General features: G+C 43.5%; 1 protein-coding gene across 9 annotated transcripts in view; it reads left to right on the top strand.

The window, feature by feature from the left end:
• The window catches only part of SCHIP1 (schwannomin interacting protein 1), a 731,629-nt gene that overhangs the window by 588,245 nt on the left and 127,666 nt on the right, over positions 1-15,718 (top strand). The window contains exon 1 of one of the 9 annotated variants that reach the window (XM_019627090.1): positions 15,091-15,317. The exons of 7 other annotated variants lie outside the window; for them this stretch is intronic. The gene's annotated coding sequence lies outside the window, so the exon portion shown is untranslated. Of the gene's footprint in view, positions 1-15,090; positions 15,455-15,718 lie in introns of those variants that run through there. One more of the 9 variants, XM_019627081.1, reaches the window with a different exon arrangement.

Here is a 15,718-nt window from a genome sequence, read left to right as displayed (position 1 = left end):
ACAGTAATAAGCCTTATTCAAATCAGAAAGAGCTGGGCTTTGTTAAGCTCCACAGGGTCTTATCTAAGGGGCACACCAGGGAAGGAAGGCCCCCGGAGGTGGGGGAGACTGCTGGTCACAAAGGTGCCAGGAGAGGCTGGCCGAGTAGCTCAGTTGGTTAAGACCTCACTCAAAAGTTTGAGCTCCGAGCAACAGCAGTTCGAGTCCAGCCCGAGCTGAGCAGCAGCTGAGCTGCCAACAGGTAGCAGGATGGCTCAGCTAAAAACAAAACAAACAAAGGTGCCCGGAAGTCCTATCAGGAGCTTCCTTTTTTGCTTGTGACTCTGCAGGCTGTTATCTAGAGCATGAGCTTGCAAGACGGGCTACTGGCAGGTTAAGGTCCCCGCAGGCCTCTTGGACAAACAAAATGGATAGGGAGGCAGCAATACCATGGAGTAGCTTTCGACAATACCTTATAGTAAAACTATAAGAAAAGGCAAGGGGGGGGGTTAAGCTAAATTTGAGGATAATGTTGGGTGTGGGGGTTGGAAGGAGAGGAAGAGAGAGAAGCATGATCGGGGTGGGACACCCAGAAGGCTTCCAAGGTACTAGAATAATCTGACTTAAAATGGAGAGATAGGAAATGCTCGTTGGTGCATTTGGTGTTCGTTTTATCATTATTCTTTAAACTGTGCATATATGTGTTCATACCCTGCTTTTGTATGTATGATATATTTTAAAATAAAAAGATACATTTTACTCCCTCCAAAAAATAAAGACCCAAGGTCTGAAAGAAACTGATCGAGAACTAAAAACGGTGCCAAAATAATGTCAATATGACCTTAAGTGAAAATTTAAAACATAAATCGTAGAACCAGTACAGACATCTCTCTCTCTCTCACACACACACACACTCTCTCTAACTTTCTCTCTCCTCCTCCCTTCTCCTCCCTTAATCTCTGCCTTCACTAAAAATTTTTGCTGACCGGAAAAAATTTTGTGGGAGTGAGGCACATTAGAATTTATCTATGAATTATGTTTGAGAGAAAATAACCCCCCCGGCCACACACACACACACACACACACACACACACACACACACACACAAACACACCATCCTGCTTGTCAGGGCAAGACTGGGCAGGACTGACTTAGCACACTTTCTTTTCCAAAGTTGGAAACTTAAAAATAATGCCTGCTCTCGGGAAGCCAAGGTAGCCATTGAACAGAAGCCTGCTTCACATCCCTGTGTGTCCGGTGGGGCTGCTGTGCAGCCATGTGCGAGGTGAGCACCTTGTCCAGCCTGCGGCCTGCCTCTCTCCCTGTTGATCTCCATCCCAGGGCTCCAGTGTGCTCTGAGCACCAGCTCAGTATTTCCCATTTTACTTCACTCTTCACATGCCTCAAATAGCTCACTTTTTTCCCCCTGAACCCTGGCTTAGCCAACTTCCCTGTATTTTGGTTCCTTTGATCTTTCTGTTCAAATCAATCTCGTCCTTTAATTATTTTCTGTTCCACTTCTTTGAACCCCTTCCAGTTGCCTTCATTTCTCAAGGAGCCAGGTGTTTAATAAGGAACCTGGGTGACGTTCAGGCAGAACCAGGTAGATGCAGCTGCTTGCCCCTAGGTCTTTGCTGCCTCTTCTTTAAGCAGCCAAGGTGGTTTACTGAAGGCACGTGACCTTCCAGACACAAGAACAGTGCCCTGCACATGGCAAATGCTCAGTAAGTAATGAGCGCAAGAAAGAATTCATTGGGATCTCTTTTAAATGGGCTGGACTCTATTCTAACTAACCCTTAATTTGCTTCCCCATCCCACCCTCAGCTCAGGTCTCTTTCTGCTTTCAAATTTTTCTTTCCGGCCTAACAGAGATTTCATAGCTTATTTCTTGGATACTTTAGTTTACACAATTTTAAATTAAATTTTCTTGTTTTCTGATCATGTATTTAACCTTGTTAGTTTAATTCATGTCATAGGATTTTGCTAGTAACCTTATTTCCCAGATTAGCGTTATTTAGACATTATTCTATGTTGCCCTTTTTTTTCCCCAAATAACTGATAACCATGTTCATGTTGTCTTAGTTTTAATTTATCTTTATTGGAGAGTAGACTTTGCTTCGATAGTTGTTAATTTTCAGTGTTTTTCTAAGGAGCCGTAGTTTTATCACGTCCTATGATTCTGACACAGGTTTGGGTTGAGAATAAAAACCATTGTCTTAAAATGATAGGATGTCTGGGATTTGCTTCAAAATAATCTAGTAGGGATGGAGGGAGTTAGGAGGGGTATAGGAGAAATGAGATTGACAGGGGTTGATGATTGCCAGTGCTGGGTGATGGGGATATGGGAGTTCATTGTGCTATTCAATTATGTAAATGTTTGAAGTATTTCCATAACATAAAGTTATTTTTTAAGGCACCAAAAAAAATGTAGCTATACAGTTGATCCTGTGAATTATCTCAGGACCTAGAGAAAGGGAATTCCTCTATCATCCTCCAATGTTCTTGTCGCTTATTGGTGACATGTCACTTATTGGTGACTTGTCATTTATTGGTGGTTCAGTCCTCCCTCTACGTTCACGACAAAGTTCAGCACTTAGCCCTCCTCTTCCTTCATTTCCAAACTCTTTTTCTCACCGGGGAGATTTTATCAAGCTGATGTGTGGTTTGTCCAGTGCCTCACATCTGCAATGCTAATCACCTGCACTTTCACTCCCTTTCAGTAGCCCACTGTCCATTTAAACCATTTTTTAAAATGATACAGATATCTCTTTGCTGACTGTCTAGCACTGCAGCTAAGATCTTCAGGTTATGTTTTGTTACAGAATTTACTTTTCCTCAGCATCACTCAACACATAAAACAGATATGTAATCCAGCCATTTCTGGCTTAAAATCCTTCAAGTTCGAATTCAAGTTTACATCCAGCTCTTGCTTTCCTCCTATTTCCGGCCTCTTTCCCTGTCATCCTCTGATAGTCACTCTTCTCAGCTACTCCAGACTGCCTTCATTTGTGGGTAACAGACCATGCCTTCTCACACCTCCAAACTTCTGACCGTACTGTTCCCCAAGATTGGACTGTCCATCATTCTGCCTCTGGGAGACTTCAGCAACTTTCGTTTAGACCTCAAGACTCAATTCAAGCATCACTCCTTTTGGAAGGCTTCCCTGAGCTGTCCACATTGAGTTAAACGCCCCCTCCAATACTTTTTCTCATAGCACTCTCTGACTATGTCTATCCTAGTCCTTTGAAACCCAACTGTAATCACTGGCATTCTTCGTGTCCTTTCTAGACCATGAACTCTTTCTCCCAGAACCCAACACAGTACCTGGCACATAGTAGGTATTTTAATGAATGAGAAACTGAATGAACAGGAATGGATAAATGAATGCTGCAGTCTCCTTCAGGTCGCACCTCCCTACCCAAGGGCTGTTCTCCAGCAGACTGGGTCAGTGCTCTTGGTCCTGGAAGCCCCTACTGTGTTTGCCTGCTTAGCCCACCTGACCCACCTGGCTCTAGTTGTAACTGTTTTCCCTGTCCCATCTGAGTCCTTCCCACTTGGCTCTTCATCCAGACTAGTGTTTCGCAGAGTGTCGTACACAATACTTTTTAGGTGATAGACAAACGTCTTTTGACAGCCTTGTATTTACATTCAGGCATATTCAACAAGGGGAGAGGACTGAGCACAAAAAACCTGTGAGTTCACAGAGACGATTGCTTAGGATGAGACACTAGGCTATGCCATGGTGATCGACCTTACCTGGACCTCATAAATCAGGGGAGAGGTGCTCGGGCATAACCATAAATGTTCCAAGCCCCCTATAACTGAGCCCTCGCCCATGCCCATGAAGCAGACAGCTGGAAACCCCCCAGCAGGGAAGGGCTCCCATACGGAATTCCAAAGGCACCTCTGTGTTTCATTCGCTGACACGCTGAAATGTCATTTCTGGAAGTTACTTTTAAATGTATATTCCCTCTTAAACATGACAGATGAAATAGTTAAATATCTTTTGAGCTGGCTAATCACATCTTCATGTGAGTTCAGGTATTTAATGTGTTATATAAAAACTGACAGGTTTGTTTCATTGATGTGGATCCTTAGCTGTGTCTGAAACTATTAAGTTAGCATCCAGCTATTTTGATCAGAAAGTTCCATTCTTCTCCATAAGAAACTTGTTTTTAGCCATACACTTTATGTCAATTTGGTTTATTCTGTTTTATTGTTTGGCATTTTTACTTGTTTTTAAATGTTTATTATAGAATTTACTATGTTTTATTAAATTGATTTTATAGAATTTACTATATTTTGTCAAATCTAATATACCATCGATATGTAAAACACGTCATTATTTTATGAGCTGCTAAGAATAACAGAGATGCTGCCAATTATAATTGCAAGATGCCATTGATTTCTAAAACAGATCCCAATTTCAGAGGTGTTAAAATTATTTTTAAAAGTGTATCTTAAAATTGATGAAATGCAGTATATGTACTCGTACACTTCACTTCTATTTTGGCAGATAATATTTATATTCCATTTATCATAATGATACAGTTTCCCGTTTAAATGAATTTTAAAATGAGTTGCTTTAAAGAAAAATATTAAGTAGGAGTAGAGGTAGAATATAGTAAGGCAAAAGATCCTGGATGTGGTAGCCAAATAATTTTGACTTAGCCTAACCGCCTAGGTCCAGATACGGCCCCTTGGCCCCACTTGCCAACTCAGGTCAACCTCACCGCCCTCAGCACTGTGCCCAGATCCCACCTGAGGCAGACTCCATCCAGCTCCTCCACTGAGCCAGGGAGAGGACTTTGGGCAATTATACCTATGCTCTGGTTGAGGAATGTGGCTGTAACTCACTGAAGTCATTTTATGACAGGGAAAAGAAATTCCTAGGAAATAGACTCATGGGGATTGGAATAATCTGGACTTGCCTCTATTTAAATAACAGCATACTCAGAGGTTTCTGTTTTGTTTTGGTTTGAACCCATTGTACATGAAGTAAAGAGAGAAAAAGAGCATTTTAGCCTGTTGCTGGGTAATTTATTTACTAACAATGACAATAACAGATATAGCGGTTGAAAATAATTATGAATAGCCTGAAGCAAAATGTATTTCACTGAGAAAGTACAGAAGTGGCTAATTTCCTACTTCCAAAACAGGAAAACTGAAAAAGGAATTATTTTAGATGGAGCTAGGAAAACCTGTTGCATTTCCATTGGGAAAATGCTGTGCTTTTGTACACCATCTCCCAGGCTGTTGCAGTGTGTTTGTGTTCATCATGCTTTCAACCCCCAGCCTGTGCTAGGTCCCATCCTGGGCGGCCAGGCTGTGTGTGCAGCGTTTCCCCGCGAGCCATCCAGAGCCCTTTGATTTACTCTGTGCTTGGTCTTGAAGGTCGCTGTGAATCATTAACCAGAATGCAATAGAGCAGGAGGTCACAAGTCATACAGGCTCCACTGCTTGCACAAAGCCTGTTTTTGCAAACTTAATTTTGAAGGTTTTAATGTAAGTGTAATCGAGAAGATAAACTGAACACATATGCATATCGTAATAAAGGTATTCTTCAGAGTCAGCAAATTGTCACATTATGTTAAACATCAATAAACCTATTACAGTGTAATAAAAAGGAAAGGTCTCATAATAGAAGATTATTTATAGGCAATTAGTTATTAGTATAATTTAAAAAATAGAATCAGTGACAATTAGCAAAATTGATAGTATTGGAGATGCAGCTGTTTCCACTCACTAATACTAATAATACTAGCAATAATTCTATATAGTAATGTTAATTGAAAGCTAGACCTCTTCCAAGTTCTTGTTTATCCATATGGATGTTTTTGTTTATTTTTATGGATGTTTTTGTGTATCAGGTAATTATTGCATATGTTATAAGAGCTATTTCCTGGTATTCATAGAAGTTATTGACATCATACACTAAAGTTTAAAATGTATTCACAGATCAAAATAAATTTATAAGTGTAACCTGGTTCAGCACCCTTTCTCCAAGGAGACTCAGTGAACAGAAAACCAAATATACTTAGGAGGTAGAACCAAGGGGACTGGGTGTCGTAGGTCAGGTTTCCTAGGAGCAGAGCCTGACAGAGATTTGGGTGTGGGTGGTTTATTGAGGGATAAACCTGTAAGGAAGTGAGAAATGCAGGCTAGGAAGGAGGAAACGCCAAGTAGGATATGCATCAGATGGTCTATCCTTAGCCTGATGAAGGCCAAGGGATAAATTGCAACATAGAGGATATCTGTGGGCTTTTGTCGCCAATACTCACAGCAGCTGGGGGTGGGTGTAGTGGCAGGAACAGGAATCTGCTTGGAGCACTAACAGCACCAAGTACATTTGGTGATGGGGGGAGGGGACAAGGAGGGCTCCCAGGTTTGTGGCATGAACAAGTGAACAGATTCTTGTACGTCACAACACTCCCTTCATAATCCCCCCAATTTAAGATTAATGTAGAAGAAATATGAAAAGATTCTTCATTTTACAAATAAATTTTCCTTTACTTTTACTTACTGGGTGAAAAACACCAACTTCTTGACATACTTGCGTAGGATCAAGTTTCCACTAAAAATGTATACACTTTCTCTTTTAAAGTTTGCTTTTTTAGAACTTTTCCATTTATTCTGCTTCCTGTTGAAAATAGATCCAAACTGTCTCTAGTACTCTAATAGTTGAAGATTCACCTAGCTGCAATCCCAATATTATGTTAGCTTTTGATGAAAACGTAGTTAGGCGTTGTGCTTAATGTATGACCCTTCAGTCCAAACTGGCCTGTGGGCCAAAGCCAGCCAGCAAGCTCTTTTGTGTGCCCAAAAGATAAGAATTGTTACATTTTTAAAGGGTTGCTTAAAAATAAAGAATATTCAAGAAACTGACCCACAGAGCTGAAAATATTTATGACTTAGCCCTGCACTGAAAAAGTTTCCCAGCTCCTTCTTCAGTTCATTATGATCCCAGAATTTTTTTTTCAGAAGTGTGCTGGCTCAGTCTATATTTCGAAAGGAAATCTGATATTCAAAAACTTAAAATTAGTAAATGATTCATGGAACCATAAAATTATTTGTTTTATGAAAGGCTACATCGCAGAATTCATATAAATAAATTCTAGCTCACCTGAACAATTATTTTAATGGGATCCTTCAGCAAATTCAGAATCATTCATTTTAAGTAAAACAAATACGCATCATTTGTTCCCTGTTCCGTAAAAAAGATTACCACCTATTTTGTGATTCTGGTAAAGAAATTGAAAAACACAAATAGATACAAAGGTTAAAAAAACCCTGCACTCTTACCATCCATAGTTAAGGCCTGTTAACATTTAGCTGCATCTTTTTCTAAGCATCTTCATTTAATTTTTAAAATGTGGATCACACAGTATGCATACTAGTATGCCCTCTTTTATTCATTTAGTGTTATAATTTTCAAAAACACCTCATTTGACTGCATTTATTTTGCAAAATGAGTATGTCACAATTTATTTAAACGTCTTCCCATTTTTTGACATTTAGGTTGAAGCTAATTTTTCACTATTGTAAATGCCACCGTGAGCATTTTTATGCATAAATCTAGATCTTCAGTTCCTTCGGCTAGATTTTTAAAAGAGTTCACTATTGTCTCCTCCCCTCCATTCTGTTCCTTGTCCTTCCTACAAACTCATTCTTCTCCAAGATTTATAAATGATGGGAGTTCCTTAGGGCTAGAAGCTTGGCCTATTTTTCTCACTCTCTAGATTGGTCTCCAGAAGAGACTCTTATATCCAAGATTTCAACTGCCATCTGTATGCTTTGACTCCCATATTTACATCTCCAACCCCAGGTCTCTCTTCTGAGCCATCCAAGTACCTACTTGTCATCTCCACTTGCATGTCCTATACCATCTCAAATAGGGAATGTCCAAAAAGGACATTCCCTCCTGCTGCTCCCCAACCCAAACTTCTCTTCTCCTTATTGCCCATGTCAGTAAAGAGACGTCACTCTGCTTATGATACAAACCTGGAAAATCATCCATGACGTCTCTCTCTCCCTCACCAACCCCCATCTGTTCAGTCACCAGGGCCTGTTGATTCTACGAGCTAAACATATCTTTACTATTTCTATTTCTCGCCTCTCCCCAACCCCTCCTAAGCCACATACATCTCTTTCCTGGACTACTTGCTACATTTGCTCCCTAATTGGTCTCTCTGGATCTACTCAGATGCTGCTGGGTCCTTCTATCCCCTTCGCAATTCTCCATTATGGGGAAAGTTTCTAACAATGTCAATCTGTTTACAACCCTTAAGTGTCTGTTAGGAGAAAGACCTTAAATGTCAACCCCTGTCTTGCTCCTGTTCCGCTCACTGTCTTGCTCCAACCTGGGGGTTTCTTTTCAGCTACTCAACTGTGCTGAGCTCTTCCCAGCCTGTATTAAAGATGCTCCCTCTGCCTATAACACCCTTAACCTCCCTCTTCAGCTCATCAACCCTCTTCCTGATTCCTCCCCCAACACCCACACTACCTACCTGCTCTCTCAGCATCCTATGAGCCTACTGTTTGGGTACTTACTGCAAATTGTAATCTAAATTGTTGTGTATTTTTCCCCCTGAAATGTCTGTTTTTTTACTAAAGTTTCATTTTGGGAAAATAGGGTTTGTCTCTTTCACTACAGTATCTCCCAGTGCCTGGCAGGTAATAGGTGCTCAGTAAATTTGTTGAATTAGTAACAGGTCATGGGGGTATAAACTTTGTGAAGACATTTAAAACATCACATAGTATTCCAGAAAGTTTGTATCAACCAATTTATAAACCCACCAGCAGTATATTAGTGTTCTTTTGATCACACGCATCCTGACACTGAGTATTATAGTTTTAAATAATTTTAAATATTTTTACAGGCCAAGTGTTACCTCATTACGATTGAAATTGGATTTCTTTGATTACTAGTGACGTTGAACACTTTTCACAAGTTGATAGGCTGTCATATTTTCTGTGGTTTTTAAATTCATGACATACTGCTGTTATTGAAACATTTTTGTGGGGATATTGTGGAAGTTTATTTACATTAATCCTTTTTCTACCTATAAAACACCATCATCAAACCTACTTAACTTCATCAGAAGGAGTGGGCAGATTTGGGAAATACTGCTCCCCAAGATTTATGTTTAGTCATTGATGATCCCCCTTTACCTTGGATGATCATATTGGGTTGTCAGAAAAGCCGTGACGTATTTTTTTCTATGTGTTTCGTTACAAAAATGCATCATGACTTTTCCGACAACTCAGGAGAATTTATCATGTACACTGGAACGCTTTTGAGAGTGAAGGAGGATGCCATTAATAATTATGCCAGGACAACAGGTAAAAAAGCAGGACCGCCCTGCATAAGCCAAGATGTATGGTCTCTCTAATTTTCATGCAGACTTATAACTCTGGGGATCTAGAAGGGAAAGCAGAGGTCCACGTGGTGATCCAGGGATAGACTGAGGATAAATCTTCTTGCCGTTCTGAATTTTAATATGGATGCCTTTGTGCTGTGCTGTTCAGTGATACAGTGACTTGCCCTGGGACTCCCTGTCACCGACGCTGCCGACTTCACTCATTTACCTCACCTGACTGACCCTTGGAGGCATCTGACAATTTCATCCAACTCTCCTTTTGTGATGAGGCCAGTGGCCCAAAGAGCTGCAGGGACCGTCTTGCCCATAAATGGAGAGCTACTGTGAGGCAGAGCCTTGGCAGAGTTCACCCCTATTCAACCAGGCTGCCCCCATCTTCCCTCTCAGATGCATTCCTTCTGCCTGCATTGCACTGACAATGCCAGAGCTATTTTCTGATTTTACAATGCTTCCAAAGTTATGTCAACAAGTGACCAGAATAGAGTTTTCACTTTCCAAGACCATCCTGAGAGGACGTTCCTCTTTGACAAGCATCACACATCAAAGTACAAGGCCTGCCTCTGAGGCAGTTCATCTTGTCCAGGGGTGATGTGTACACGGGCTTCAGTGCCTATCACTTGTAATGCTTCCCTGAGCTCATGCAGTGCGTCTGCAAACTTTCCCAGCTTCTCCTCAATGTGCTTTTATGTACTCTGTACCCTTCAGTGAAGCTCAAACAATAAATTGCTTACAGACTTGCATTTTCAAGAATCGCCAGGAACTTAAGGAAAGTAGAATATGATGACAGAAAAGTTCTGGAAAAAGAAAGACTGGGAGAGTTTAGATAAGTTGAATTTTTGTCAATGCCATCCAATCTGAATTATGACTTTATTAGGAAAAGAACAACAGCCTTCCTCTTCCTATCTTGTCAACAGAGAACAAATTTCCTACCAATGGAATTCCCAATAGAGCCTCTGTGGACTGCTGTGCAGATTGTACACTGCACAACTCCAGCGAATGCCCTTTACATTTAAATTTCATACATGAGAATGGTGCCAAGTTGTCCCTCCTGGCAGGGGCCTGTGGTGCAGTTCACAATCCTTCTGGCACCATACAGGGTGCATTCTGTGCAGCCATATGCTGAGGCCCTGACTGACACCCTCTGTGTGACTTTTCTCTGATAAGGACACTGTCCCTTTGTTGCACTTAGAGTAGCCTTATTCACCAGTGCCGCCGATTTTCCAGGGTAATCTTCATTTCCAACATACATTCACCTGGTGTCTGCAAGCACTGGAGTATTTGTCAAGCCCAAGTGTCCTGTTTTCAGGGTTAGAAAAGAGGTCATTGGAGCTATCTTTTTATGGGCTGAAGTTACCTAGATTTTTGCCATTTCATTTTTTATTGAGGAAAACATAGGGAATAAATACAATCTCATGGTTTGGTAGAGAATCAAAACATTTAAGATGTTAATGTATTTAAAGGTTTTTTTATTATTATTACAGTATAGGTCTAGAGATGGATCCTATATACATCTAATTTTTTTTCCTTATATCATTTACAAAATATCTATGCATACAGACTAAGTTAAGATCAACCCATTGGCTCTACAGAAATAAAGGCGAAATACCATGCATTCAATATGCCTGATGGAGAGAGACCTTGGTTTTGAATCAGTGAAGGAACCAACTTTTTATCTCCCAACAAGGAAGGTGATGAAGCTATTCAGAGACATTTTTATACTACATTTCCCATAGTGCCTAGGATGAAATCCAAGGGGTTTTTAAGCTGGAAGAAGCCTTTAGTTCATTCACTTTTGTATTCATTCAATTAATTCTTGCTATTTGCTTAACACAATCATGCAGTCCAGCCCCCTCCCTGAGGAGACTGTGGTCACACAGCTCGTTAGAGACAGGGCAGGAAACTAAGCTCAGATGTTACACACCCAGGACACTTCGGCCCACAGTGCTATTCAGTATTCCCAGGTAGTTACATTCAGGTCATGAAATAGGAGAGCATCATGTGACTCGCATGTAATTCACGTAATAACCACTGCCAGTCATTTTCTCTCTTACTCCAAATGTTACAACTTACTAAAGGTTCAGCGCTAGGGCTACTTGTTTCAGAATTCATCTGGGACTTCGTAAATAAATCTTTTCCCCACCTATTCATACTCCTTAGGATTTAAATATTTCAATCGTGTCTTTTCTCAAATGTTGCCTCTATGGATTAAAGTCCTATAAATAACACTCACCTCTGAGGAACATGCTGTCATCCCTACCCTTTGAGTATTATTCCAGACAGTTCCCTATTCATGACCAAAATGAATAACCCAATCTCATGGTGGCTACATTGGTAAAGGATTGGTTTTGGGGGGAACTTCCAGCATGTAGCTCAAAACAATGTGAAACTTCATTTTGTGGGGTGTCTGTACCCTGCCTTTACATAATGAAATCTCCCGTCTTGCTGAATACTGCTGAACTTGTTGACAGTTGAGGAGTCGAGCACGTGTGAGCAGAAGAGAACAGCTGCTCTTGCCAGCTGCCTTCCTCTCTGCGTGGACATAACTACTGCCCAAGGAGCCTCTGCAGAGCAGGAGCCTGGGAACTAGCCTGAGGTTGCTGCAAGGAGACCCTTCTGACATTTTTGCTCGGTAAATTCATCCATATGCGCCCAGACCAAGGGATACTGGACTTTAGCGAAGTGCCTAAGAGCAAGGATCCTGAAGCCCAACTACTCAGATTAAATCCTGGCTCTGCCACCTAGCTTTCCAGCCTTTTGACATTAGGCAGGTTACTTAGCCTCACTGTCTTCAGTCTCCTCATAAATAGGGACAATAGTTTCTTCATAGGGTTTTGAGGGCTTAATGAATTAAATGTTATTATAATTAATAACTAGCCACAAATATTGATGAAGCACCTACTCCATTCCAGTTACCATGAACACCATAGAAATGGCCCCACCCTTCATGGAACTTAGAGTAGTTTTTGCACTAAGAGCCCTGACCCATTTAAAGGTTGTGAAATCAATGTAATAAGGTGTGACTAGATTTTGTTTTAAATGAATTAGGATAGGGTTTTATAAAACATGAGTTTTATGAAACTTTTTCAGTTACATGTTTTTATATGTATGTCACCTGGGGCTTGATATAAAATGGATTTCTTGAGTAGTAGAGAAGATAAGCAATTAAACAGCAACCTCAATTTACCGTGGGTGGTAAATGCAGTGAGCACCATAGAAGCTTGGGAAGGTCACCTGACCCCATCGGGCAGGTATAAAGAATCAAGGAAGCCTTCTAAGAGGAGGTGACATTTAACCTAAGACTTGAAGGATGAATAGAAATTTGCCAAAAGAAGGTGGGGAAGGTTAGGCGGGAAGCAGTTCCTTTAAGGGCAATGAGGAGAAGGGGCAGAGATAGTTGGGAGCCTGTTCAGTAATTTCAGGACAGGACACGGTGGTCTAGACCAGAGTGGGGGCAGTGGGTCTTTGAGAGGAACAGGACTTGGTGATTGATGGGGGAAGGTACTGGTCTGAGATGACTCCCACCTGACTCACATCTCTGATGTTTAATTTACAAAGGTTGCAGGGGTCAAATCTAAGTCTGTGAACCCTACCCTCTAACTTGAGGAGACTTTCTGTAAACAAGAAAGCAGCATCTTTCAATCACTTTGCAAATCCTCTCTCCATCCTGCTGGACATATCTGTAGACTGTTGCCGGCCTAGCAGTTGGCAGGGCCTCCTGTTCCAAAGTGGGAGGGTTGTTGGCAGACGATAGTAAGCTGGAAACAGAATGGAAACTGGGCTAGCCAGACACCTTGCATGAAAAGAAAAAAAGGAAGCCTGGTCGTTTTCCATTTGATCCAGAATATCTGGTCAGGAAATAATTTAAAAGGACCGATAATTCAAAGATGTTTCTATTTGGCTTTGAAATGCCATGCATTTTTGGTGGTGGAGGTACCTTGCCAAATGTTTGTCTAAGGCGTTATTTTGCATTCTCTGAACACAGACCATCTGGTCACCAGGGGAAGGGGCCAAAGCCATGGAAGGATGCTGGGTGGGAGGTTGAGGAGGTCCTAATGTTTAAAAATTGGACTGAGACCACAACCCTCCCTTATCACCCCAGTTGATCAATACTTGTCTATTTACCTGTGTCCTGCCACAGAGCGGGAGCTTTTTCTGACCTGAGTCTTGCCAAGTCATATGGCAACTACTTGAAAAGCAGCTATCTGGTTCCCAGCACATAATGCTTCTACTCACATCTCTGAACACTCACAGGGCCACCTCCATCCCACAGGGGGGCAGCCAGCTGACCCTGTGCTCTGCAGCAACCTCAAAATCACACCATATTTGGAGCACACAGCAGGCTGTTTACAGATGTTACTGGTAAAAGATATTCTAAGTTATAATCAGTCCTGTAAAGAGCTGTAAAGGGGCCAGAAGAGAAGGCCCCTTTTCCTGTTATTCATAAGATCGCTGCTTCCAGACAAGTTAGAAGACTAGCTTATCTCTGGCTCAGGCCTACCTAGGAGAGGAAAGAGTCTCACTTGACTGAAATCACTTACACAAAGGGTCTCTGCACCAAGTCCCCACTAGGATGGAGAAGAAATGTCAGGGTGGCAGCCACTCCCTACGAAGGAATCCCAAGCATTCCCTTGGCCCTCCATCTGGCATCTGGACAGTGCGAAGTCGGGGTAGTGGCCTGGTCCAGGCTAGAATTCCCTGGGAATAATTAGTAACAGCCTCAAATCTGGAGTTAAGGGAAACTGATTTTCTTCAATCCATTGGAAAATTGCTTTTTTTTTTCTCTTTTTGCACACCCCCTCCCCCCCTCCAGCTTTCCTGAGGTATAACTGACATAAAATTGTAAGGTATTTAAAGTGTACGCCATGGTGATTCAATATACATATACATTGTGAAAGGATTCCACATGCCTTAACCCCCCATCTAATTGAAAAACCCAGCATAAGGTTCTTTGACTCGGTTTCCTGAACAATGGAAGGAAGCCAGCGAATGTGCCAGGAGCATGTCACCTAATCTCCTTTAATATCTCCTTGATTGGAGGTGGTCAAAGGGGGCTTTGGAGGCTCGCCCAAAGCTTCTCCACCATGCCAGATTTCAGTCCCATCTCACACTCACCCCTTCGTTCTCCATACACGCACCTCTCTGAGGTCATTCTCAGCGTGCAGCCGGGAGGGAAGGAAACGTGAGCTAAAGCAACAGGTTCCACCCACAGCCTGAACTTGGAAGGGGAGACAGCAAGGTGGCTGGAGCTGGGCGGTGGCGGGGAGGAAGCTGCCAGGAGGAAAGTGGAAGGGAAATGATGGTGCATGACCACCGTGCACACGTCATTCGGGCTCCCGCATGGGCTTGTGCATGTGCGCGTGTGGGAGAGGGATTTCCTTCAGGGGGTCACTTGGGGACTTTCCCGTGGGTTAGGAGGCGCAGGGTCCGCACTTGGGGATATCCGGAGGCTCAGGCGGGGTAACGAGCCCCCCAGAGAGGGCTTGAGGCGCGCGCAGGAAATACGAGTGTGTCTGGGGTTTAAAATTCACCACCCTCCCCAGGGCGCAGCCCCCGCTAATTGGAAGGGTCTGAGCCCCTAAAACCCCGCACCCCCTTCCTTCGGGCCTTTACCCGGCCTCTCCAACCCCATGCCTGCCCAGCCTCCCGCCCCAGGCTGCTGCCGCGAAAACCGGGAGAGCGGACTACACCGCGCCCGGCAGCCTCTGGGCATGCTCCGTGGCGGGACCGGCTCCGCCGCCGAGAGGGCGCGTCCTTCCTCCCCCAGGGCGGCGGCGGCGCCTGCAGCGACAGTCGCCGCGCCCCGGCCCGTCACACCTTTGGGGGCGGAGGGGGCCGCCCTGCCCAGCGGGAGCCGAGAGCGCCCCCCACCCCGAGCCTTCCGGCGAGCAGAGGAGGGGCCGGCCCGGGAGGCGCGGAGGCGGGAGTGAGACCTCAGAGCTGCGGACCGCTCCTTAGAAAGTAAAGCTCAGCAGGCGAGCGGAGCCGGGCTCCTGGCCGCTGGCCAGGGAGGGTCCGGCCGGGGTCCGGGGTGGTCTCCGCGCGTGGAGCGAGGTGCAAATTTAGTAGCCGCCCACCTTCTCAGTCCCCGCCCCCAGGTAATTATAATTCTCTGGGAAAGTGGTCCTCGGAGAATCCTTGGGCGGGGCGCAGGGGAGCGTCTGGCGCAAAATGGTTAAAACTAAGTCCATGCGCGCCCGGAGCCCCCTTTTAAGGAAAGTGTGTGCGCTGGCGGCTGGGTACCCTCTTGACTGATTTGAGGGTTAGTTACCCGGAGGAAGTCTGGTCGTGACAGAGGAGGGGGGTGGGATAGGGATGCCTCAGGCTTGTGCCGCCTCCCGCCCGCAGGCCTCCTTGGGGGG

This window comes from Hipposideros armiger, unplaced genomic scaffold (genome assembly GCF_001890085.2).
Source record: "Hipposideros armiger isolate ML-2016 unplaced genomic scaffold, ASM189008v1 scaffold_16, whole genome shotgun sequence".
Classification (NCBI taxonomy): Eukaryota; Metazoa; Chordata; class Mammalia; order Chiroptera; family Hipposideridae; genus Hipposideros; species Hipposideros armiger.
The sequence above is the reverse complement of the archived record's forward strand: the minus strand, read 5'-3'. Positions and strand labels throughout refer to the sequence as shown.